This window comes from Cyprinus carpio, chromosome B2, assembly GCF_018340385.1.
Source record: "Cyprinus carpio isolate SPL01 chromosome B2, ASM1834038v1, whole genome shotgun sequence".
NCBI lineage: Eukaryota > Metazoa > Chordata > Actinopteri > Cypriniformes > Cyprinidae > Cyprinus > Cyprinus carpio.
Window position 1 is genome coordinate 10,748,631 of NC_056598.1, and position 26,247 is coordinate 10,774,877.

The 26,247-nt window shown below is 35.7% G+C and overlaps 1 protein-coding gene across 2 annotated transcripts in view; it reads left to right on the forward strand.

The window, feature by feature from the left end:
• Window positions 1-26,247, forward strand: part of LOC109075555 (netrin-G1-like) — a 76,794-nt gene that overhangs the window by 18,366 nt on the left and 32,181 nt on the right. The window lies entirely within an intron of this gene.

A 26,247-nucleotide genomic window follows, 5' to 3' on the forward strand; every position in this document is an offset into this window, starting at 1 on the left:
TCGTGCCTGCATCGTGGTCGAATCCAATACTACGCCTAGATAGGTGGTTCTCTGAACTGGAGAAAGTACACTCTTCTTGGCGTTCAGTCTCAAACCCAGCTCCCCCATATGTGCGAGAACAACATCTCGATGCTGAGCCGCAACCTGCTCTGACTAAGCTAAAATCAACCAATCGTCGATATAGTTGAGAATGCGGATGCCCTGCATGTGCAGGGGGACCAGAGCCGCATCTACACATTTCGTGAATGTGCGGGGTGAGAGTGCAAGGCCAAAGGGAAGTACTCGATATTGGTAAGCTTCGCCCCCGAAAGCGAACCTCAGAAACTTCCTGTGTTGTGGAAGGATGGATATGTGGAAGTATGCATCTTTGAGATCTATTGTGACAAACCAGTCCTCGGACCTGATCTGAGCTACAACATGCTTGATCGTGAGCATTTTCAACTTCAGTCTCATAAACTGATCGATTTAAGACCCGCAGGTCTATGATCGGACGCAACCCCCCATCCTTCTTTGGAACTATGAAATACCCGCTGTAAAATCCGGATTCCCTGTCTTGAGGAGGGACCACCTCGATGGCCTCCTTCTTTAATAGGGCTTTCACTTCTTGTTCCACAACCAGACCCTGCTCGGGGCCGACTATCGTCGGAGTAACCCTGTTGAACATCGGCGGTGCAGAGCCGAACTGAATACGGTAGCCTTTTTCTACCGTGTGCAGGACCCATTGAGATACATTTGGCAGTAGTTTCCACGCTGGCAAATAATCTACTAAGGGAATCAGTCTCTCGAGACTGACCTCTGGTGTAAGAGGCCCCCGCAGGGGCGGCGAGCGTCTCAGCCCTGCTACGCGCACGGGCGGAAGATACTGAGAGTGATGCTCGCTGGGGACAGCTGCGCCATGGAACACTGGCAGGGTTGGCAGACCGGCCCCCAGAGGGCGCTGAGGCGAGATGGGCACCGTGTACTGCGGTGTGCACCGCTCTACCCCAGCAGAGGCTGCCCTATGAAGCCCTGGCTCTTTGGCGTCAGGGCTTCTTGGCCGAGGCCTTCTTAGCATCGATAACCGCCCTTAAATCTTGTTTGGGCCTCGAAGACCTCGGCCGAGAGCACGAGAGGCGACGCTCTGTTTTTGAGCCTCTCGGTGTGAGGAGCTAGGGTGCGGCTGGGTCATCTCCCGCCCAGATGCCCCGAGGGAGCGACGGGGGAGGAATTTATGGAACGCCACCGCCTGTTTGCGAGCCTCCTGAAGTAGTAATCTGAAGAGGGGATGTAAAGGCGGGCTGAGAATGGCCGCTTCCACGATCTAGCGATCTCTTCGTGTAGATCGGGAAAGAATGGAAGGCCCCGGCAAGGAGGTGGCTGACTCGCCCGCAGAAAGTGTTCATCTAGCTTGCTTTTCTGCGGTTCAGTTGTTTTCTCGGCGGGCCAATCAAGACTCAACTTGGCCACCGCACGAGTCACCACCTCCAAGAGCTCCTCATACCTAGGCGAATGGGGTGGCGAATCCCTGTCGACAGACTCCACATCAACCTCCTCAGAGGAAGAGAGGCGGAGTGTCGATCCCTCTCCCTGGGTGGAAGGAACCGCAGAGCATTCTTCCGACTCCAGGGATTGGGCGCCGGATCTGGCAGAAGTGGAAGGAGATAGGGACTCGCCCGTCTCCATTCCCTCTGTCAGATCCACTTGCGAACCCCACGAGTGCAGCTGCCGTTCTGCCTCGGCAGAAGCGGGGCAGGCACCGCAGGGAACGCTGGCGAAGGCTCCCTCCTCGAAGAGAGCCCTCCGGGAACGAAGCAGCCGCACCGACATCCTCTCACAATGCGGACAGTCGGCCCCCTCGAGAGCCGACTCGGCGTGCTTCAAACCCAGGCAGACCACGCACAGACTGTGTGTATCCCCGCTCATTATGTAGCGCGGGCAGGGAGGGACACACAGTCTGAAACGCGATCCGGATTCGCCTCTAGAATGCTTTGTTTTCGGCTTGCTCTTAGACATGACTTGGAGCTCTACTGGACAGACAACAGTAAATAAGACTCACAAGACAAACTGAGGACATTCACACACAGAGCGCTTGCTGAAGACGCGAAGCTGATGCCAGCTGCGCGGCATGTGCGTTTATAGCTTCCTGGTCGCTTACGTCACCCCGCCCGTGATGTCACGCTCTTTCATTGGACTGCTTACACACGATATTCAGAGTCGCTCACGCTAGACGCGTTCCCCAAAGCGTTTGACGCAGCTTGAGTTCCTGAAGAGGAACTTCAGATATACTGATCTGGTTCAATTATTAGGCAAAGAAGATGATCAGATCTTGGTCTTTCTGTGATCATCTGAAACCAGGCCAAGATCTTGACTTTCTTGAACATTGCAAGACTGGGGTGAATGTCTGCAGTCATCTTGCTGTTCTTGTTTGTAATTGATTTTAAATGGATGCATTATTGACAATGAGTTAAAGAAAAAAAATAAGTTTTATTGAGACTGATCATCCTATCCTGCTCATTAACAACAACAGTAATAGTAGCACTAACAATAATACTAACATGCAATACTACATGCCACTGAATGATATAGGCATTAGCTTAAAATTACACCCAGGTTAACACCTTATCTATATTCAATTATAATAAATAATTGTTAAAATTGACATTTTAAAATTGGTAAGTATTGACACTGCATGTATTGACGCTGCTTTATTTATTATTTCTTAGGGATGCAAAAGGCCCCGATTTTGTGGAATGACCCAATTGCTTTTCTTGAAAGTCTTATAACAGGCAGGTTCTCCTTGTGACAACTTACCCCATATAGTGTGACAACATCCATATCATGTTAACCCTACCTTACATAAACCATCTTTTTCAGAAATAAGCCTACCCTGACAAACACGTTTCCTCTACTACATTATTATTATTATTATTATTAATATTTTTCTGTAATTCTTCTAATGATCACAAACCAGTTTCTGTTTGTCCAATATATCTGTCCACTGTGTGCACCTTCACATTAGGTAAATTACAGCTTTTTCAGTTTTTATTACAGTAATTTGACAACAAACTGACAGTCAGTCTAATGGATGTCAGCATTACAGTGCTTCAGGTGAGTCTAACCTATGTAAGGTCAGCATCATTTGAGGTAACAAGCCAGTCATGGAGGTCCATGCTGATCTCGTAGCCGGTGAAGCAATGAGAGCTGATTTTTCTATTCCATCGTGCCTTGGGGGAAGTGAGGTTGGGGAAACAGGGGTGTCATGTAACAGCAATGAGGAGTTATGTGTTAAGTGCAGTGCTCAAGGGCACAATAGCAATGCTCAGTGGTTGCTGGTATAGAACACAGAGTATCTTGTTACTCAGCAATATTTTCTCTTGATGCCTCATTAGGCTTTTTATAGTGGGATGGCGAGTGCAATATTTCTGATATAATTACACAGTTAAACTAATTTACTAACTCCACACCATGGCTTCTATCCATTAAAAGATTCAATCAGTTGTGTTGGCTAAGAAGCTTAAACTTCCTGGCATGATCAAATATGATAAAGGGAAAAGGAACAGCAGATGGTTAATTTAAGATGCTATCAAATTTTTATGAGTAACCCCCCTAATGTGAGATAGAAGAACACAGATGACTGGTGTAAAGTAAACAAGGAAATAAAGCACTGCTGTGGGCCCCATCCCAACATGCTCAACAGTTCACCTTGTGTGGAACATAAATTCAGGGAACACACACACACACACAAATACACGTTGGTACATCTATCATTATGAGGACTTTCCATATACGCAATGGTTTTTATACTGAGCTAATGATATATATATATATATATATTTTTTTTTTTTTTTTATATCTCCTAAATATAACCCTCACATTCTGCATTTTATATTAAATAAATAAATACATTAGTATGTTCATTTACCTATTTGAAATGCGGGGACAGCTGCATGAAACCTGAATAAACACTACATAACAGGATATTTAGTGTGTGTGTGTGTGTGTGTGTGTGTGTGTGTGTGTGTGTGTGTGTGTGTGTGTGTGTGTGTGTGTGTGTGTGTGTGTGTGTGTGTGTGTGTGTGTGTGTGTGTGTGTGTACAAGAAATTTAGAACATTTAAAAAGCAAGAAACAAACTACTTTTAATTAGCTAAATATTATTTATTTTTTATGACTTTAAATATGTGTGGAGTCAACTTTTCACTTACATCAGATGAAGACTTGTCATTTAATAAAATTTGCCTAGTTTTATTCTATATGGATAACTTTGCCATCAGATATTAAAATTCACTTTTATACTGTAAAAATGTTCAAAGTTTTAAATAATTAATTGTGAAATTCACTACCATTGAATTTTGTTTAAAAAACTGAAAATTGTTTCTACACCATTTTTTTTCACATAGTATTTTATTAAGCTGTATCTAACTGTTTATTGCATATTTATACAGTGGAATCAGTAAATTAACACTTTTTCATTAGCATGATGCTGCATTCAAATCAGTAGGTGTGAGTTAAGTCCAAGATGATTTTTACATGTCAGCACAAGGAAAGCAAAAGAAAATGACTGCACCTTTAAATTTAGATAAAACCCAATTAAGCATATGTATTATGACACATAGACATTGTTACGAAAAAAGTTATTTTCCTTAAAATTACCCACCATCTTCTGTCTATAAGTGAATAACAGGGTGTATTTAAAATAGCCCGTATAATTTACTGTTTCTCGAATATTAAGTATGTCTGTGGGGAAATCTGACTCAAACTTATCTTATTGAAGTTACTGTTTTCCTGAAGATGTCTTAGATTTTAGAAAAGTCTGCCTACAGGTAGATTCACGACAGGAATTTTAAGCAGCTAGCGGTGCAAGACTTAAAACATATTCCTAGGGAGAGAGACTGTTTGAAATAATCTAAGCTAAAAACACAAAAGGCATCTCGTGAACCCAGCCAGCAGTTATATTCCAGTGTGGATCAGCAGTATCGTCTCTAATAACACTAAAGAGAAGGGAAACTTTCATGGCCATTGCATATTGCATTTGCATAATCAGTATACTGCATGAAAAATAAATGTGAAAAACCTTGGACTTGTCCAGCCATCCTTAATGTTAGTATTAACATAAGTCATATATATATATATATATATATATATATATATATATATATATATATATATATATATATATATATACATGCTCTATGTGTGTGAATTAAATATACATAATAAATATGCACAATACACATGTATATTATGTAAACAAAAACTTTTTTTTCGATGTGATTAATCGTGATTAATCATTTGAGAGCACTTATATATATATATATATATATATATATGCTCTATGTGTGTGAATTAAATATACATAATAAATATGCACAATACACATGTAAATTATGTAAACAAAAACTTTTTTTTCGATGTGATTAATCGTGATTAATCATTTGAGAGCACTATATATATTAGGGCTGTCAACGTCAATGCGTTGCGATTAATTTGACAATCCTTACTCTTAAAAATAATTAAACCAAAATTACTTAAGCGCAATTTCTGTTCTAACCCTTTAATCCAATTTTGCTTCTCTGCTGGCGATCAGATCCTTTTACGCTGCTAAACTCCGGGAAAATTTTCAGTCCAATGATCCACTAAGTGAATGCATTCAAACAATCCGTCCATAACAGCGCTAATATAAAGGAAACCAGGATGATTACATCAGAGATTGCAGAGAGAACAGAGACTTGAATTGTGTTTTCAGTAAATTATTCATTCCAGTGTGTTTTGCTTTAAAACACGAGCTCTGTCTTCTGTGATTGTCTCTGAAGAGCGCCAGCCCTCACACGTCACACAAGCCGTGTGAAGTACAGACTAAACGGATTGTCAACACAGATGAGACGCAAACTATGTTTTCTCGACTGGATAACCAGTCTTGTTAGTAAAGTTTAGATGGATGAAGACTGCAATCAAGGTAAAGACGTTTGCAGTGGCATACAGGAGTAATACAGTAAGCATGCGTGTGTCCATTATAATAATGTGTGTATGAGTACTCTTGACACACTGATTGCACATTGGATTTATGCCCAGCACAGAGATTTCCATACATTCACATTGTTTCTACACACATTCACATTAATGTTTTGATTTGTCATGTGTATGTTGCTGTGTTTAGTTATACTGAATGGACCCGTGTACTGTAGGAACTGTATGCAGTCAGCAGGCGATTGGTTTAGATTTTTTTATTTTTTTATTTTTTTTTTGGCATCTCCTTGTGGTCCTGTTCGGTATCGCAGTTTGACTTCTCTAAAATGTAAAAAAGTTCTTTGCTGTTGCACCGTACACATACTATAAAATTCAGATTTTTTTTTCTTTCACATGTTCTTACATGGGCTCCTTATATCATTTGGTTATTTGGTGTCCTTTTGGAGTTTCTAAGTGTCCTTTGTTGGAAAGACTTTTTAAGAATTTATCTTGAAAAAAGCTTGCAGAAAATACAGATTTTTGAGAATCACTCTTTAATCTTGTGGTTTACTTTGCTGGATATAGCAAATGATGACAAAATAAACATTTGAAACAAGATAAATGGTCTATGATTAAGTGTGCTATTAATCGCGATTAATCACAGAAAAGGGGTGTACTGACAGCCCTAATATATATATATATATATATATATATATATATATATATATATATATATATATATATATATATATATATATATATATATACACACAGTATGTATATATGAGTAAATTTTACTGTAAAATACTATCTGATTTATGGATTTTGTAAAATTAATTAAAATTATATACATATACAGTATATACACACACACACACACACACAAACAAAATAGATGTAAGATGTATCATGCAGGGATTATGGGAATGTCCCTTTACCGGTCTTCACCATGAATTATCCAGTAATTCATATTTTTACTTAATTTTACAAAATCCATAAATCAGATAGTATTTTACAGTAAAATTTACTCACCTTGAGGCTATCCAAGATGTAGATGAGTTTGTTTCTTCATCAGAACAAAATTGGAGAAATTTAGCATCACATTACTTGCTCAGTAATGGATTCACTGCAGTGAATGGGTGCCGTCAGAATGAGCTCAAACAGCTCATAAAAAGCATAATAATAATCCACATGACTCCTACATTAAATTACAACCCCCAATGGAAGTAACTGTATAGATGTGCAATTCTTTTAACACATTATTTTGTGGGTACAACAGATTGGGAACTATTATCTTCTTGTTTTGAAGAAAAAAGGATCATTAAAATGTTTTTCTAATGTTTGTAAGTGATGTAATGTAATGCAATGTACTGTAATGTGATGTAAATTTCTCCAAATATGGAGAAGTCATGGCCTAATGGTTAGAGAGTTTGACTCCTAACCCTAAGGATGTGGGTTCGAGTCTCAGGCCAGCAATACCACGACTGAGGTGCCCTAGAGCAAGGCACCGAACACCCAACTGCTCCCCGGGCGCCGCAGCATAAATGGCTGCCCACTGCTCCGGCTGTGTGTTCACGGTGTGTGTGTTCACTGTTGTGTGTGTGCACTTTGGATGGGTTATATGCAGAGCACGAATTCTGAGTATGTGTCACGTCACTTTCACTTTCATATGTTCCATACAAACTCTATTCCTATAACTATTCCTATAACAAACATATCATTACTATTTATCATTTAGTTTTAATAAATTGAAAAAAAAAAAATGTCTTGCATGGTTGGGTCAAAGACGACTAAAATGTTTGTGAATGCATATCTTCTGCCACTATTTGATTAGCAATTATCGAAGATACAATTTATTATTATTATTATTATTATTATTAGATGCTGCATTAAATTCAACTTGGTTTCAAGTCTGAGATGATGCATTTACTCAAATTAAATGGCCACAATACTGCTGGTCATCATGTCCTTAGAAAAGTGACATTGGGCACTATTATTGCAAAGAGAAAACAAACAGTCATTGTTGGTCTAATTTGTGCACCCTAAATATTACCTCACTCTATATGAAGCTTGAGCATGAGGACAATATGACCTGTGGTTCCACAATAGCAATGAATCTGTTGTGTTTTATGATCTATCACCTCTTTCACTCATTTATCACCTACACAGAGGTGGGAGTCTGGGCTGCACACACACACATAGCAGAAGATGGAGTGTATGGGACAGCTTTTTTTGCAGCAGGGAGTTAACCCTGATATTATTTTTAGCTGCAGCAACAAGGGAATGTGTCCAAAAACATGTAGATGAGCCTTTTCTCCTCTATTTCTCTCTCACCTTACATCTTCAGCTTGTTTGCAACATCAACAAAAATACAGCATAAAACACAAAACAATGCAAAGTTCTCTCCCTTTGTCCATTTATTGTACCGTGCAAACAGGCATACAGAGCGATCTTTTAGGGATGATAATTTGATATTGAGGTTTCACAATATAATTTTACCCACAAAGCTAGATTGAACTATTAATAAACTGGTTTTAGCATAACACATTAATCTTGTTAATTAAAACAAAATGTTCAATTACTCTACATCTATTCTAATTGTTTTGGGGAGGGGGCATGAGTACAAAGATGTTCTTGCAAGATTTTAAAGATCAATTATGACTACTAAAGTGGGACAAGCAGCGCACCTAAGAGACGCTGGTACTTTTGAAGTCTAGATAATATTAAATAATTTTAAAAATGCTAAAAAAAATCTCCAGGGAAAGACTTGGCATTATAAATAATCTCAATTGCATTTTCATCAAATTCTAATAGCTTGTTCTATTTAAGGTGTTAGCGGTTCTACGCATATGATACAATTCGGGGTATATATACACACACACACATTAAGTAAATGGAGCACAAATACCGCATTTGTTCCCAACCTGTATAAGTTTCTTTCTTCTGCTGAACAGAAAAGAAGAAATTTTGAAGAATGTGAATAATCAAACAGCTGATGGTAGCCACTGACAGTATTTTATATATATATATATATATTTATATATATATATATATATATATATATATATATATATATATATATATATATATATATATATACTATTGAGGTCAATGACTACCATCAAATATTTGATTACTAAAATTCTTCATAATATTTTTATTTTTTTTTTATTTTTTACAGAAGAAAGAAATTCATACAAGCTTGAAACAACTTGAGGGTGAGCCAATTATGACAGAATTTTCATTTTTGGAGTTACATTAAGAAATTTCATTTATCCTATGATTTACTCGCCCTCAAGACAGCAAGCCATATGACTTTGTTATTTCAGAAGAATGCCATCTGAGTTGTATTAAAAAAAATCTCCTGGCTCTTTCAAGCTTTATAATTAGATTGAATGGTAGTCAAAGTTTTAAAGTCCAATAAAGTGCATTCATCGATCATAAAAAGTGCTCCACATATCTAAGGGGGTTGATAAAGGCCTTTTGAAGCAAACCAACGTTTTTGTGTAAGAAAAAATATCCATATTTAAAACTTTATAAAAAGTAATCTCTAGATTAAGCTAACTGTCACACATATTTACGAGAGAGTGGTGTTCCAGTGCATGATATAGGTCATAATCGCAAAGTTTTAAGTCTTTTTTTTTTTTTTACACAAATGCATATCTTCTCTTCAGAAGGCTTTAATTAATCTATATACATTACTATATACTATTTACTATACATTATGTATACATTACTATACATTACTACATAATACTATATACAAAGCCAATGTTTTAACCTCCGTGCTTGACTGTAGGGATGCTGTTCTTGGGGTCATAGTCAGCATTTCTCTCCCTCCAAACTCGGCGAGTCGAGCAGCTCAATTTTGGTCTCATCTGACCACAGCACTTTCCCCCAAGCCTTCTCTGAATCATTTAGATGATTCTAATCATTTCTTTGGCAAATTTCAGATGGGCCTGTACATGTGCCTTCTTGAGCAGGGGGACCTTGCAGGCGCTGCAGGATTTCAGTCCATTGCGGCATAGTGTGTTACCAATGTTTTGCTTGGTGACTGTGGTCTCAGCTACCTTAAGATCATTAACAAGCAACTCCTGTATAGTTCGGGGCTGATCCCTCACCTTTCTCATGATCACCCTTACCCCATGAGGCGAGATCTTGCACTGAGCTCCAGACCGAGGCCGACTGATGGTTATTTTGCATTTCTTCCATTTCCGAATAATCGCACTAGCAGTTGTCTCCTTCTCACCAAGCTTCTTGCTGATGGTCTTGTAGCCCATTCAAGCCTTGTGCAGATCTACAATCTTGTCTCTGACACTCTGACATCATTTGACAGCTCTTTGGTCTTGCCCATGGTGGTGGGAGAGGTTGGAATGGAAGATACAGATTATGTGGACAGGTGTCTTATACACCTAACGAGCTGACATTAGGAGTAACTTCTTAAAGTGACAGGACAAATTTGTGTTCCACATGGGCACATAACCAATCTGTGAGAGCCCGAATTCTTGCTGGTTGGTAGGGGATCAAATACTTATTTCACTCACTGAAATGCAAATCAATCTCTAACCTTTATATAATGTGTTTGTTTGTTTTTTTTGCCTGGATTTTTTGGTCTGTATTCTGTCTCTATCCATTAAAATAAACCTACCATAAAAATTACAGACCATTTATTTTAAAGTGGGGCAAAATTACAAAATCAGCAGGGGATCAAATAAATATTTTCCCCACTGTAGGATTGCTTGAGGGTGATGGAAATTTTAATTTTTGGGTGAACTTTCCCTTTAATGGCTCTTTTAAAAAAAAACAGGGACAAGCCCTCTAACATGCCACTTCAACTCCCTGTCTCAAAAGTAAAAGTAATAATAAAAAAACATATTAAGCAATTTGATCAGGTCTTTGCCAAAGAGTTGCTAGCTATTGACCTCCGTATAAAATCGATGGCAACTGTTTTGTTACCAGCATTCTTCAAAATGTGTGTGTGTGTGTGTGTGTGTGTGTGTGTGTGTGTGTGTGTGTGTGTGTGTGTGTGTGTGTGTGTGTGTGTGTGTGTGTGTGTGTGTGTGTGTGTGTGTGTGTGTGTGTTCAACAAAACGAATACATTCAGATTTCGAACAATATTTTGGGTGTACCATCCCTTTAAAGAGTAAAATCAGCTAAGAAATATACTCACCCTCAGGCCTTCCAAGATGTAGATGAGTTTGTTTCTTCATCCGAACAGAGTTGGAGAAATGTATCATTACATCACTTGCTACCAATGGATCTTCTTCGGTGAATGGGTGAAATCAGAATGAGAGTCCAAACAGCTAATAAAAACATCAGAATAACCTACAAATAATCCACAAGACTTCAGTCCATCAATTAGGTGAATTAAAGCTAAATTTCTCCAAATCTGTTCCAATGAAGAAACAAGCTCACCTACATTTTGGATGGATCTGCACAACAAATACTAAGACCACCTATTAGAAATTACATTGGAATACAAATTCTAATATGAATTTGCTTCAGAGTGGTCCAGACCCGAAATTGAGACTCCTTTAGCTTGAAGCATCAGAGCTGATGAGCATTTATAGCACAATGGATAGCAGTGCTCTGAGTCACTAGATTACTATAATTCTTCTGAACTCTGACCTGCTCTCACAGAATGCATGAAAGTGAACAGAGGTGCCAGATTACCATGTGGTCCCCAAGCAGCTTAAGCAAGGAAACGAGGATGAGCGTGCAGCTTAGAGCTGCTCTGAGATCATCTGAATATTGACAGGCTTTATGGCAGAATTGTCTTTGTTTGGCAATGATAAGCAGAGATATTTATAGAGCCTCTTGTTTGGTGGTTCATTTGTCAGTCACTGAATTTAGTACAAAACACTCTACGGACAATGACAACATGACATGCCCTGAAAAGGTGGCTTTTGGTCACTTATGCAACTATTCAATAAGGGCGAACAACTTCATGCTCAACAGGGCCACAAAGGCAATTTTCTGTCAGAACTACTCTTATGTGCAGTTTTTCTGTAAGCCATGGTACTTTCTCTCAGCCTGTATTTGGATGAGGATAAAATACCATTGTGTGGGGACTTTGAAGCATCGAGAGATTTAATTTCTCAGTCAATATGCAAAGATAACGAGATAAATAATGCAGAGATGCATAAACAAGACTGGCGGTTTCCAGGACCAGTAATCCCGTTGTGGATGTGCTGAGAATGAGAAAGAGACCACAAAATCCTGTTATGACAGCAAACAATAAATGAATGAATGAATGAACAAATGAATGAATACATTTTACATATAAAATATTAATATTATTCCACATTGGATTATTTTCACATTGTTAATAAAAATAGTAGTAGTAGTAGTAGTAATAGTAGTGATAATAATAATAATTCATTAATTAAAAAGTAATTAATATCCCAGGCACACATTTGCTCATTTAAAATACTCAAAATTCATTAACATTTGAACGAGGTTAAGAACAAATTTGTGTATATATGCAGATATTGTGAACTTCTGTGAGAAGCTGTATAAATATAAATAATCAATGTATTGCTGTTATTTATTTATGAATAATCCACAGATTTCTATTAAAGTCTAAAAATTAAAGTAGTTAAGTATTAGAAATATAAGGTCTATCTATCTATCTGTCTATCTATCTGTCTATTAAAAATATTGTATATGTCAATAATCTATATCAGGCATAGGCAACGTCAGTCCTGGAGTGCCGCTGTCCTGCAGAGTTTAGTTCCAACCCTAATCAAACACACCTGAACAAGCTAATTAATTAATTAAGGTCTTCAGATTTATAGGGCTACAGGCAGGTGAGGGTTTTGTTCAAGGTTGGAGCTAAACTCTGCAGGACATCGGCACTCCAGTGACCGACATTGCCTACCCCTGAGCTATATGCGTGTTATTGTATACACTTTGACTGTTAATGTGGTTTCCCAAAATGTATTACTCTTATACTCTTATAATTTTATTCCACCACACGATATACATTACTTTCTTGGTGTTATGGGAAAAACAACCAGACATAAATTACCAGGAATCAACTTGCCTTGTCAGTCTCATTTCCCCAAAAAGCCAAGATGAAGCCAAGATCCAGCAAATAAATTAATGAAACTAAGGGCTTTTGGCAATCCAACACAAACTGTCTGCCAGCAACGCGCTCCAGACGGCAAGGGATTCCTTTCAGAGTCTGGCCTGCTGGCTGGCACTGTGAATTTCCCATCCTCCTTCTGATCTGAGCGGCTTGGCAGTCTTTGAGGCAGAGCCTCATGAGCATGTGTCAGACCTGCACCCAAAGAGAGCGAGTGCTGGACTGAAGGCTTGTTCAGGAACATAGGGGTCACAGATGCTGAAAGCCTCTTCACTCAGAGAAATACAAAAGCACTGAAGCAGTTGAAAGACGCATTTGTTTGGACAGTTTCTGGAGAGGTAGTTTATGAGTAATGTACTTCATAAAATGCCACGGTCATAAACACTGGAGCACTTCATGTGGCATGTGGGGACAACAGTTGCTTTAATGACTTGAGACTTTTCTTTAGTACAAGTACTAGTGTCATTCTTCAACTATTCCATGTGGAATTGTCAGCCTGAGGTGTTGCTTGGGCCTGAGAAACCTGTCTGAGTGTCTGAAGGAAAGGAATTGACACAGCCCTGTGTAGGTTTGGCAGTGAGGGGAGAGTGGCCAGTAGCCACTCTTTTAAAATGCATTAGGTACTGTAGTTGAATATTGAACATTATATTCAGGGGTTCACATAAGTTTTTCAGTTTGAATCTCATGAGAGCACCTGGAGGTTTGATTTGCTCACACTACACATACAGTGAGCCATGATATATATATATATAATAGCAATATTAATATTATCAAAACAAAATTATTAAATAATAATAATAATACCAAAAATATTAAATAATATAAATAAAGTGTGATCTTATTATTATATTAATTATAAGTGAGTTTTAAATTAAATTTACAATTATTTTATAGTACATTTAAAAATACAGTGCTAATGCTTACTTTTTCTTTAATTTCATTTTTACTTTTTATTTTTTATATAAATTTTCCTCATTTTGAAACCTAAAATCAGCAAGCTTTTATTTTGAAAAGTTGCTAGTAAGTATCTATGTATGTGCTGCCTATGTGTTTTAGTGCTGCCAAGTGAAGTGCATCAATATATGAAATGTTGTAGTTTTGCTCTGAAACCATCAGTGCATTGCCTAGGATTATGTTGTCAGTTCGATTAGAAATCCTATACATTATTACAGTTACTCGATCTAAAATGGTGATTTACAACTGCCAACCATGTAGGTATGCAAATGAGTGGTCTGAACTTATTTACCCAGCATTTTTTATTATTATTATTATTTTGGTCGTGCATGTGCATCTGTGCACAAATTATGAAAAAAATTACATCTGTATTGATCTTGCCTTAGTAAGGCAGTGTTGGGTTCTTTCACCAACAAAAGTAGCCTTACCTCATCAATACTTGAGAAACTTTACATCTCAATTAGCCAACCTATTTTTCTTTATTATTATTATTATTACTATTATTATTTTTGCTTTGGCTTACTTGTCTGCTAGACTCTAATTATATGTTGGCAGCATATCACAAATCATGTAGTACTTACAGACTAGGTTCAAAATAAATCCAAATATTCCTTTGAGCAATAATACAAGATGGTGACAGCTTTGCAATTTGTACTATTAATTGGCAGCTAAAAAAAGGATACTTCCTAAATCTCTTAGTAGATTCACCTGCTATAGTCTTGTGAAAATGCCTTGCACATGTGATGTGTAAAACAGGTTGTTATTATGAGATATTTGTTGAAAGCCTGCATATTATGGAGAACTTCTTTGAAGGAAAAAAAAAAGAAAGAAAGAAAACTGGGAGAGATCTGGGGTGTGTTTCCCAAAAGCATTGTTAACCAACAATGATCACAAGTTCCAATAAAAGCAATTTACAGTGTCACAAAGTTTTCGGCCTGTGGTTAGAAACATAATTTCTTGTCATATAGCATGGTCTTAAATTGACCATCTACTTGAGCAATCTAAGTAAGTTAACATGTAGTACAATCATTCCATACATTTAAAAATTTTATTCCACATTTTTTAGTTTGTAGAGATTAGAGAATTAAAGAATATGAAGAGAGTGCAAGTCTGTATGTTCTCTGGTACCACAGGGGAACCCGCAAACCTGCATGTTCGTTATTTACAGCAATAATCTGACATTAATCTAATCTTAAAGTAATCAATTAGCAGAAGTTATCACACCACCATCTGATTGATATCATTAACAACAGTTTGAGCACGAATATGCGGTGTGGAACTTTTTTTGCACCAAAAGTCCTTAGGGAAACAGTTGCTCATTAGTTAGTTTCTCCAACAATGCATCTTAGTTAAGCAGCGAGTTACATTATAGTTCAAGAAATGCACCCCTTGTCTATAAAACCTGAAAAAAAAAAAAAAAAATTCTGTTAATTTTCCAACTGGATAACACAAGACCCTCTGGAAGTATATGGTTTGAAATGTGACATATTTACTCAAGGAGGGACCAGTAATAATCATTCTGAATCTGCATGAAAAATTATGTCATGAAAATGCTGATTGGTTGATGACACCATGAGAAGATGGAAAATAAGTTCTAGTAGCCTATAACCCCACTTCACAATTACAAGAATATTATTTAGAATTTATGAACCTTACAATGAAAATGAGCATCAAAATGTGATCACTCCCATTTCAAAAGTAGTAGTATTTCGCTTTAACTTTCTGACACAGACACTTCACTGAAAATAAGCATTACAATTTGATCACTCCCATTGTATATTTATGCAAAATGATTGTGATGACACAACTAATAGAGAAAGAAGCCAAAATGAAGCAGATGGTGTATTTACAGAATATACCAGCATGTGTGAACGAGACCAGACATGCTAGACAGCCAAACCTTGAGATATGGAGTCAAAAAGGTTCTAAGGGACCTTTGACAACACTTGGTGTGGTGTGAGTAAGTGAGGACTTGATATTAATCAGAATGAGTCACAATGCTTAAACTCATCTTCAGTTTCGCCACTAGAACTGTGCTGATTTGAGAAACAGCTCATTAATCATGCTATGAAATTTCTATGACTAACCCTACAGTAAAGTGGCAATCATGAATACATGAATAGTCAGATGGTTAATCAGATGAGCCTGTTGTATAATTCTCTTCACAAGTGTGGCATATTTAAATTATTAGCGAGGGTCACTTGTTTTACAGAAACTACCTCTGTATTGTTCAATGCAACATAGAGATTAGAGCTGATATGACTCAGAGCTGCATTTGTACAGTGGAATGGAATAACAAATGGAATAACAAAGAGGTGAAAGGGAAGTAAAGCGTCAGGGAGGGCAGATGTGAAAGTTCAAGGAGCACAAGCAACAGCTTTGTTTTGGTATGGGTGAACAACAGTGGTGATGGGCTCAAAGGTCACTGGCTTGCTGGCAGCCCTGCCATGTGCCACACATGAACCTCAAGGACATTTTATGCATTAACTAGGAGAAAACATAGAAAATATATGATAATGATATATTCATGGCATCAGCAATGAGGCATAATATCCCTTGCATGCATTGTGCACAAATAAAAATACAATGCTTCTGTTGTAAGCCCATTTCTGCCACAGAATGAATAAAAATGTAAAAAAAAAAATTAATCATGCTATGGTAAATTATAACTATGAGATAAAAAGAATGAATTATGAAAAGTCATAATAATGAAACAAAAACCTGAAATTATGAGAGAAAAGGGTGACTTTTTGTCAAGATTTACTTTTTACTCAAAACTATGACTTTTTATCTCATTTTTTTTTCTTATAATTTTAACTTAGTATCTCAAAATTTTTATATTTGTCAAAATTATGATTTAAAGAAGCTTTTTTTCTGTGGCAGAAATGAAATTATATTTAGGTCTCATCATTAAGAAGGAGAATTAGGGCCAAACAATAAAAAAATAAAAAATAAAAAACATCTGGAGATTAAAGTAATTATAACGGAAAGATTAAACTGAAAAAAAAGACTAAATACAATGTTGAGAATAAACTCATTCAATTTTGAAAATAAAGTCGTTGTTTCACACAAAAACTCATCAAATTTAGAGAAAAAAAGGTCAAAATAAAATGTTGAAAATAAACTCATACTTTGAGAATAAACATTGTATTTTGAGAAAAAAAAGTTAAATGCTAAGAATAAATACACTCATAATACACTTGTGGATGTAGAATATGATGTGATTGCAGAACTTTTCTCTTCTTCCTTTTTCTCATCACATATCACATTGGAAAAGTGGAAACCAATTGTCTAACAAGTGTTTAATAATGATGTATTAATTGGGTAGGTTTAGGGTAGGTAGGCTGTAGAGAGAGCTTTGCTGTCCCAATAAGCAGTGTCTATATAATAATTTTGATAAATAAAATAATTTACACTTTATATTATCATTAAATTCTGTTAATGTACAACAATGGTGTCCAAATAGTATCGGTCAATATTTATAAATATAAATAGCATCTAATTACTATTTACACTTATTGCAAAGATTTGCTACTTTTACATAAATAGAATCACTTGAATAGCACATCACCAACAAATACTGCTGCTGTCACTTAGTGTAAATAGAATACATCACTATTTTCACTTAGTGTAACTGCCATTAATGGCTGTACAGATGGTTACAGCTGTTTCATTATATGGATAGAGGCGTACACAACCATCAACAATCCTAAAGTAATAGCCAGTTTTTCTCAAAACACAACTTTTTTTATTTTATTAATTTTTTTTATTCTCAACATTCTTTTAGTCTAAATTTAACGAGTTTTTTCTCGAAACACAATGACATTCTTGTAATGTAATGGATTTATTCCCAACATTTTATGTAGACTTTTTACAGAATTTTTTTTTTTTTATTGAAACAGGCTTGGTCCTAATCCTCTTCCGTACATCATGGGTAGATGATATAAGTTAAAAAGCATAAACAGAGCATAAAATGAAAAAACCTAACCCAACCCAAACCCATGTGCTGTTAAACATGAGAGATAAAGGACTAACAGAGTGAAGTGGTGGGAAGAACTGCTGATTGAATTCTGACAGCTTGGTGTATCCAGTCTATTCCACCTCCTTTGGATAATGAAGTGGCGATAAGTTTACCCCAGCCGGACGAAGCCCCATGGGATAGATAATGAGGCCAGTTGTTAATTAATGTGAAGTTCTCCTGGTCTCTGTATGCTCTGTGAATCCCAATTAGTTTGAAGCTAAACATTTCGCACTTGATTTTTTTTAGTTCACTTCAAAGATCAGGCTCCTTCTGCTGTTTTCCGAGACCCTGCTTTCTAAGAGTCTTTATACTAAAGGGAACAACAGCAATGTGTGCACTTCTGCTTAGAAGCAACCACAGCTTCTACCACTCATGTGTCAAATCATTACACACTGTGTCCTAACTAGACGAGACAATGCAATGCTAAATGTGAAAGTGCTGCTTGATTCAACACAATCACAAATCACAGCCAACCAGAACAGCGTTTGGAAGAATTTTGTCTATTTGCATGCACAGATTCTTGGATTCACAACACTCAGAAACCACATACCTTGTATTTGAATGATGATACTTCTCCAGGCAGCATCCTTTTTATGGTTTTCCTTGTGGAAGATGTGGGATTTATGTAATATCAAACACTTTTAACTTATAAAATCAGTCTCTTCTCACAGAGGTTCTATTATTAATATACATAAGGAGAGGTACTTTGGTACAAAGAAATGTTGGTGTGGGCAGGGCTACATGACCTGACACTGCAGAAATAGAAACAACACAATAATACTAGAAAATAATACCCGTGAATTATGTATACTTGATATTTTTCTTTGTTTGGACTGCATTATTTGTATTTAAAAATAATATTTTTGTTTTAATACATTTTAAAATGTAATTTATTCCTGTGATGGTCAAGATTAATTTTCAGCAGTCATTACTCCAGTCTTCAGTGTCACATGATCCTTCAGAAATCATTCTAATATTATTATGTGCTGCTCAAGAAATATTTATTATTATTATTAATATTATTATTATTATAAATGTTGTGTTGCTTAATATTTTAATGGAAATGGAATAGAATTTGATGAATAGAAAATTCAAAGACTATTTATTAGAAATAGAAATCTTTTGTAAAATTATAAAATGATTTACTATCAGTTTTGATCAATTTAAGCTCCATTGGAAAATTATGTGTGTGTGTAAGCATAAGTGAAAAAAAAACTGCCAGTGGAATGATGAAAAATTAATTCAATATATATTTTCTGAAAACATGTCCACACAGTGTACATTTCTGCACAGAAGTTTTAATTACTCATTGGCAACTTTTCAGCATTCTTTAATGAATAGAAAGTTCAATATAACATCATTTCCTGTGTGACCCAATGCCACAGATATTTTACACACTGAGATCCTGTGGGGATTTACTGGACATTATGATAAGAGGCCCAGGATCTTATCATAATGTTTTCATTTTCCGGCCATTGAAGTGATTTCCAGATATCCAATCGGCAATCTGTCAGGGCTACGCCACAGATCTTATTCTGCAGCGTGTGCAGGTCTTGCTGGCTTCACAGTTCACCACCGCTTTGCTTCATTTCTCCCATGGTCAGTGGGGTAAGTCCTGCACTGCAGTAAAGCACCTCGATGACTATGGACCATTAAAGTGCCATTGAGTTTCTGTCAAGTCGCCAGCACCTACAATCTCTCACTGTCCCTTCTCTCAACCCTCTCCATTATCAGGCCCCTCCAGCCAGCATGGCTCAACATCACCATATACATTGCTAAGACTGCCATACCTTAACAGAGTCTGCATTAGTTTCAGCCATCGAAACCTTACTTTAACCCTTGTATTATGTTACGGGTCAATTTGACCCATTTTGAGTTGAGCTGTTGGAAATACCAGTTAATCTGTATCTAATTTTATTCTTGATATTTTGTAAAACTTTTCTCATTTAGGGCCATGAACATGCATGCAAAGGGAGGATACACAAACATGCATGCAAAGTGCACAAATAATTTTCTTAAAATTGAGGTTCCTATGCAATTTTCTTTAGGTGTTATACTAAAACCGTCCACCGGGACCCATTCCTTTTTTTTATGCTAATTTTCGGTTTTAAATGTACAATTTTTTTTTTCCCGCTAAGTATTACTTCTATCACAAAATGTGGAATCTTGAGACTCAGACCTTTTCAATGATATGCATTTTGTCAAGATTATAAAAAGTTTTAATTCTAAAAGACTTACATATTTTGTAAAATGACACCCCCACTAAGGGGGAGGAACCTGCTAAAAGATTTTAAAATACCATTTCCATGGTATCGCAATGTCCAATTTCAAAATGGTTTTCACGGGATGAATTTTGAGGTTTTAAACTTTCAAATGATATATAATTTATGATGATTACTAATACATGATAGGGAAAAATTAAATTAAAAAGAATTTGTGACAAAGGTTATAACTCCTATTATGATGTAGTCTATGTTTTGAGGTGTACTTTTGTCATAAATTAATCCATTACTGCTCCTACATAATTTGTAACAAAAATAGTAATAAAATACCTATTGAGGAGTCTTAGGCCTTTCCAATGATACAGTGGCATGCAAAAGTTTCTGCAAGGGTTCCCAAACTTTTGAATGGGGTTATTTTAATAATTTCAGTTATTTTTATTATATTTATTTATTTATTTATTTATCGTCTTGTGGACTAAATGTAAACATCTTTTATTTACAATATCTTACTCAGGACAGTACTAAAAAAAAAATAACATGCATTTTGTATGATCTCGTTTTGTTAAAATTATTCACATTTTCACAGATTCTGCAAGGGGTTCCCAAACTTTCACATGCAACTGTATATAGTTTGTCATGAATAGATTAGGATTTAACTGTAATTTAGTAGTATATAATATAGCGGGGATCTCCAACCCTGCTCCTGGAGAGCTACTGTCCTGCAGATTTCAGCTCCAACCCCAATCAAACACACCTGAACCAGCTAATCAAGGTCTTCAGGGCTACTTGATAATTACAGACAGGTGTGTTGGAGCAGGGTTGGAACTGAAGTCTGCAGGATAGTAGTTCTCCAGGAGCAGGGTTGGAGATCCCTGTAATATAGTATTATAGAAGTAAACTCTACCACCGGGACAGTAACAGTTAAGGGGTTAAAAAAATAAAAATGTGGTTAAACATTTAAAAAAATAAAATAAAATAAATCATACTTTTTAATATTAATTGTTTGCACTGTGAGACAAATACTAATATTTTTTTTCTGTTCATACCTGATACCTTCTTGTTTTTAATAATGTGATATTTAGGGAACTGCATTTTTAGGCAACAAGGGTCCATTTGACCTGCTCCATCAAAATTGTACCCAGAAATCGAACATAATACAAGGGTTAAGGTCTGTGTGAAGCAGGATGTGATGTATCCTTGTGATTCTAGGCGAACCCATAACCCTTCATCAATGTAGGCCTTAGCAATTCTGTTCCTCTGGGAGAGATTTAGGACTCATTCTAGTATGGTTGCTTGTGAAGACCCTTGCAGTAACAGAAACGAGGCTCTGCGTTATGAAACAGACAAGTGAATCCTTCCTATAGCAACAATAAAAAACATTCCAAAAAAGCATACAAAGACAACCCAATCTCATAAAAAAAAAAAAAAAAAAAATAAATAAATAAATAAATAAATAATAATAATAATAATAATAATAATAACAATAATCATTGGTTTCAGAGAGGTGAATGATGTTTAGAAGTTTGACACATAACAAGGGATCAAGGTTTGGCTGGTTAGCATGATGCATTTACCCCAACCCACATGACTCCAGTCCATCAGTTAATGTTAGGGGTTGCAGTGTACAAAAGGCACATGTATTCAAACAGTCTTTTTTGAAATAAGCCATGTATTCTGATGAAAAACATTTCACAAGCAAACATCAGGAAGGTACTCCAAGCACAACACAGTGTACACATTACACTGGACGAAGACTAACACAAACGAAACACAACACAACACACGAAGAATAACAAAATAAACTAAATCCACACACTGGACGAATCCAGAGTAATGGACAGGAAGGTACTCCACTTAAACAACAGTGTACACATAGACTAACGTAATGGACTGGATTTAAGTACTTAAGCAAATGAGGATTATCACAAGACACACCTAAATCAAATGACATAATCAGACACAGATGGGGAAACTAGGTCACAGAAAAAAAAAAATTAGATCATTTTTGTTTTTGAAGATATTTCATTTTTAATTCCTCTGCTTGCTTATTTATTTATTTATTTATTTATTTATTTATTAGAGCCACAGCACACTATATAATGTAGCATTATTATCAAAAACACAATATTTGTATTAGCTTCACTTTCCCCCAAAAATTGAAATGATAGAAGATTTAAGACTTCCCTATTCTTGAAGAGTAATTATATTGTGAAATTATTATTTTTTTATTATTATTATTCTAAAAGGAAATTTATTCTTGCGATGGCAAAGCTGAATTTTTAGCAGCCATTTAAACATTTCTTATTATCCATGTTGAAGACAGTTTATTGCACAATACATTTTTAAGGATTCTTTACACTTTTCTGATTATTATCAAAGTTGAAAACAATTGATCCACTTAATATATATATATATAATTTATTTATTTCTTCTTCTTCTTCTTCTTCTTCTTAGGATGAATGGAAAAAAAATTAAAAAGCAGCATTTATTTGAAACAGTTTTTTTTCTGATATTAATATTTTATTTTATTTCAGAATTAAGTTAACCAGTTTTAGTTTATGGACGGAAATGTTAATACTAACCTTTTCTGGCTATTACCAGACTTATAACAACAGTCAAATATTTTTTTTTTTTTTTTTTTTATTGCAGTATATCTATCAATAACATGAAAAATATTGCCATGCTTAAAGAAACTGAATTGTAAGTAAAATATTAACACTCTTGCTTTGTAAATTCCACAAGGAACATATTGCGTCTTTGTCTAGAAAGTAAACAAGACAGATTAATAAAGACGAGTAATCAGACAAGATGTTAAAGCCAGACTTCCCTTGATCCGAGTCTAAATAGTGAATCACACAACCTCCGTATAGTCCGATATTTCATTAAAAGGCCTTTTCTTTTTCTTTATATGAAACACTGAAATTACATGCATGGGGTTCAGTGCATTTTATCACAGGAAACAGTTTGTCCCTTAAAAACTTGGTCTACGTTGCAGGTAGCGATTCGATGTATGAAAAAAATGGGAAATTTAGATGCTTTAATGTGTGATCTTGGTTGCGATTTTCAAACATCACCTCAGCTGATTTGTGGGGCAGCTTGGACCTATTCATCAGGCCCTGCTGTCACTGGGCAATAAATTTATGTTCCTCATCCACATACTCTGTCCCAGACTGCATCAACAGAGGCTCTGCCTGTCAGTCTCACAGCCTTCATGTCTATCACATCTGCTGTTTTTATTGTTATTGGTGTTTTTCAGTCATTGCACTAACTCTATATTATGTACCATTATTAGACAAAAACACAATAATTGCATTAGTTTGATAGCTTAATTTATTTCTCTGGCAAAGCTGATTTTTTTACCAGTCATTACTGCAGTCTTCACTGTTGTATGATGCTTCAGAAATCATTCTAATATGCTGATTTTTTTTTTTTTTTGGACAATATTTCTCATTATAATCAATGTTTGAAAATAGTTGTGCTGCATAGTATTTTTTGGAAACTGTAATACTTTTATTTCTTTCATTTTCTTTTTCAGGATTCTTTGATGATTTTTTTGTAATATTATACATTTCTTTTAATCAATTTAATGCATCTTTGCTGAATAAAAGTATCATTTTCTTTAAAAAAAATTGTAATGACCCAAACTTTTGAACGGTTGTGTATATTTTAATTTATTAGTTCATTATTTATTTGATTATCTTTTAATTTCAGTTATTGTTGCTATGATGTCTTCCCAAACATTTTGATGTAAGACTCAAAATAATGATATAAATAAGTGCATTTTTGATAAATATGGCAATCCAAATTAGGTTGTTAACATCATTCATCAGAATTTAGATTAAATTCTAGTAAAACAATAATGGTGTATTGTCAGAATTACACTGTTAAACATTACAAAGGGTTTTTACAGTAACTTACTGGCAACACTGTTACCAGTAAGTTACTGTAATTAAGAGTTTTTTTTATTATTCATCAGTATTAGTTACTTACTGTAAAAGGAATTTACAGTATTCTACTGTGTTATATACAGTAAATAACTGTAAAAATTACAGAAATGTCTAACAGTGTACAAAAGATCTTGTTGTGTTAAGTGTATAAACTAAACATACACTTATAAACTCAAAAAAATAAAAATAAAAATAAAAAATAAACTCAATAATACAACAATTTACTTAGTTGAAGGGTTGTGTCAGTGGCCAAATTAGTAAAAATGTGTTATTATGTGATATTTTGTACCATATATATTAATCTATCAATTCTGTACCATAATTCATTTTAAGTTCGAAATTTACAACCTGTTTTTCTGCTCTGGGTCATATGGGGTAATAACCCTGAACGCTTTCATCAGAGCACAGCACACTAATATTCATTTAACACAGGCTCGTATGATGAACGCCCTAACATCCTAGTTCAAACCATTGGCCCGCTCACAGAGACACAGTATCGGATTGCCCCTTTGGCTTTATGAGGCAGGACCTCATTAGTGACCAGTCTAACATGACCTTTATGTTGAAGTGTCTGTGATGCACACTTCTATGGCGGTAGTCTAATCAGCAGGGATTAATAGAGAGCAGCTTTGGGAATTACTGCTGTGGTCCAGTGCCACTGATGGAGATGTCAGCTATTCTAATGAAACCACTGCACTGTCTTCCCCCTCTAACAGAGATCATGCGTGGAATGTGATATAATCAACATTGATTTTTCAATGGCCACCTTCAACAATGGTCACTCTATCCCCAAGTGTTAAGAGGAGAGAGAGCGTATTGATCATGATAAGGCAGCTGCTTTTGGTCAGGGAGCCACCTCAGAGAATCCAGTTTAAGGTCTGGCCCTTTTTGCCACATAAAGCCAATCAGTTTTGTCTATATCAGGGTATGTAAGTGTTGTAATGTGCTGGAGGAATAAATCAATGATATTGTGTGTGCAAGTGGCAATTCACTTCTCTTCCTTACATGCACACAGAGAGGAGACTGATCATTTAGATCATGTAGACATAAAATATTTAAGCTAAAAATGACTCTTATCTTCCTCATGTTGTTCTTAAATCCATATGTATTTTCTATGGGACACTCTTGCTAAATGACAGTTTGCAGTGACCAGAAACAACCAAGCTGGGGGGAGGGGGGATGGTTGAGTTAAATCGTGAATTTAAGTACTGACTCCATTTCATAGGTGAACTTTAATTCAAATGACCACAGCCAAAATGAAGACAAATTGGAGTTTTAATTGGATTCAAAAAAGAGAATTTACTCACTAACAATTCTGAGAAATATAGCAGGTACTGGCATTTTGGGAGATTAAGTCTTTCATCTTTGTCCATAAATTGGCTTAATAAAAAATAAGTTCATTATACAGTTCTATTCACCTTATTTTTCAATGTAAATGTAAGCAATTTCTTGTGAGTGTGTGAGACTTCCAATAAATTAGTTGCTATAACTAAAAGAATAACAAAGAGCAGGAAACGGTATTATTATATTACTACTATAAACAGTATTAACTGCTTGGGCTACAAACCAGTGTGTTTATGATTACAATAATAAATAAAATAATATGTATCAAATACCAGTTTGCAACATCACGCAGCATATCAGACAGCTAAAATAACTGGAAGTGGCTGACATCGGAAACCTAGCACATTCCAGCTAAAAATGGTTGAGTCTTCTGTTATGTTAAAAATAAGGCAGAAGATGACATTTCAAAAAGATACAAACTATCTATTGTAAAAACCTTCAAAATAGTTTTTAAATGACTTTTAATTCATTCAAATTTGAATAGTATTTCCAGTGTTTTTCTATTCTTTTTGCTACCACATTTCAGTTTCAGAAAAAAAAAAACAATTCTGAATTGTGATTATTTTTTAATATTTTTTTTTTTTTTTTTTATGTAATATTTGCAGATTGAAAGCCACTGGTTACTATGAACTGTTTTTGTATAGCAAGAATTGTGTAAAGATTCTTCAAAAATTTTTATTTTGTGCTTCATGGAAATCAGTATATGGGTTTGGAGTGACATGAATAGCAGTAAATGAATTTTCCTTCAA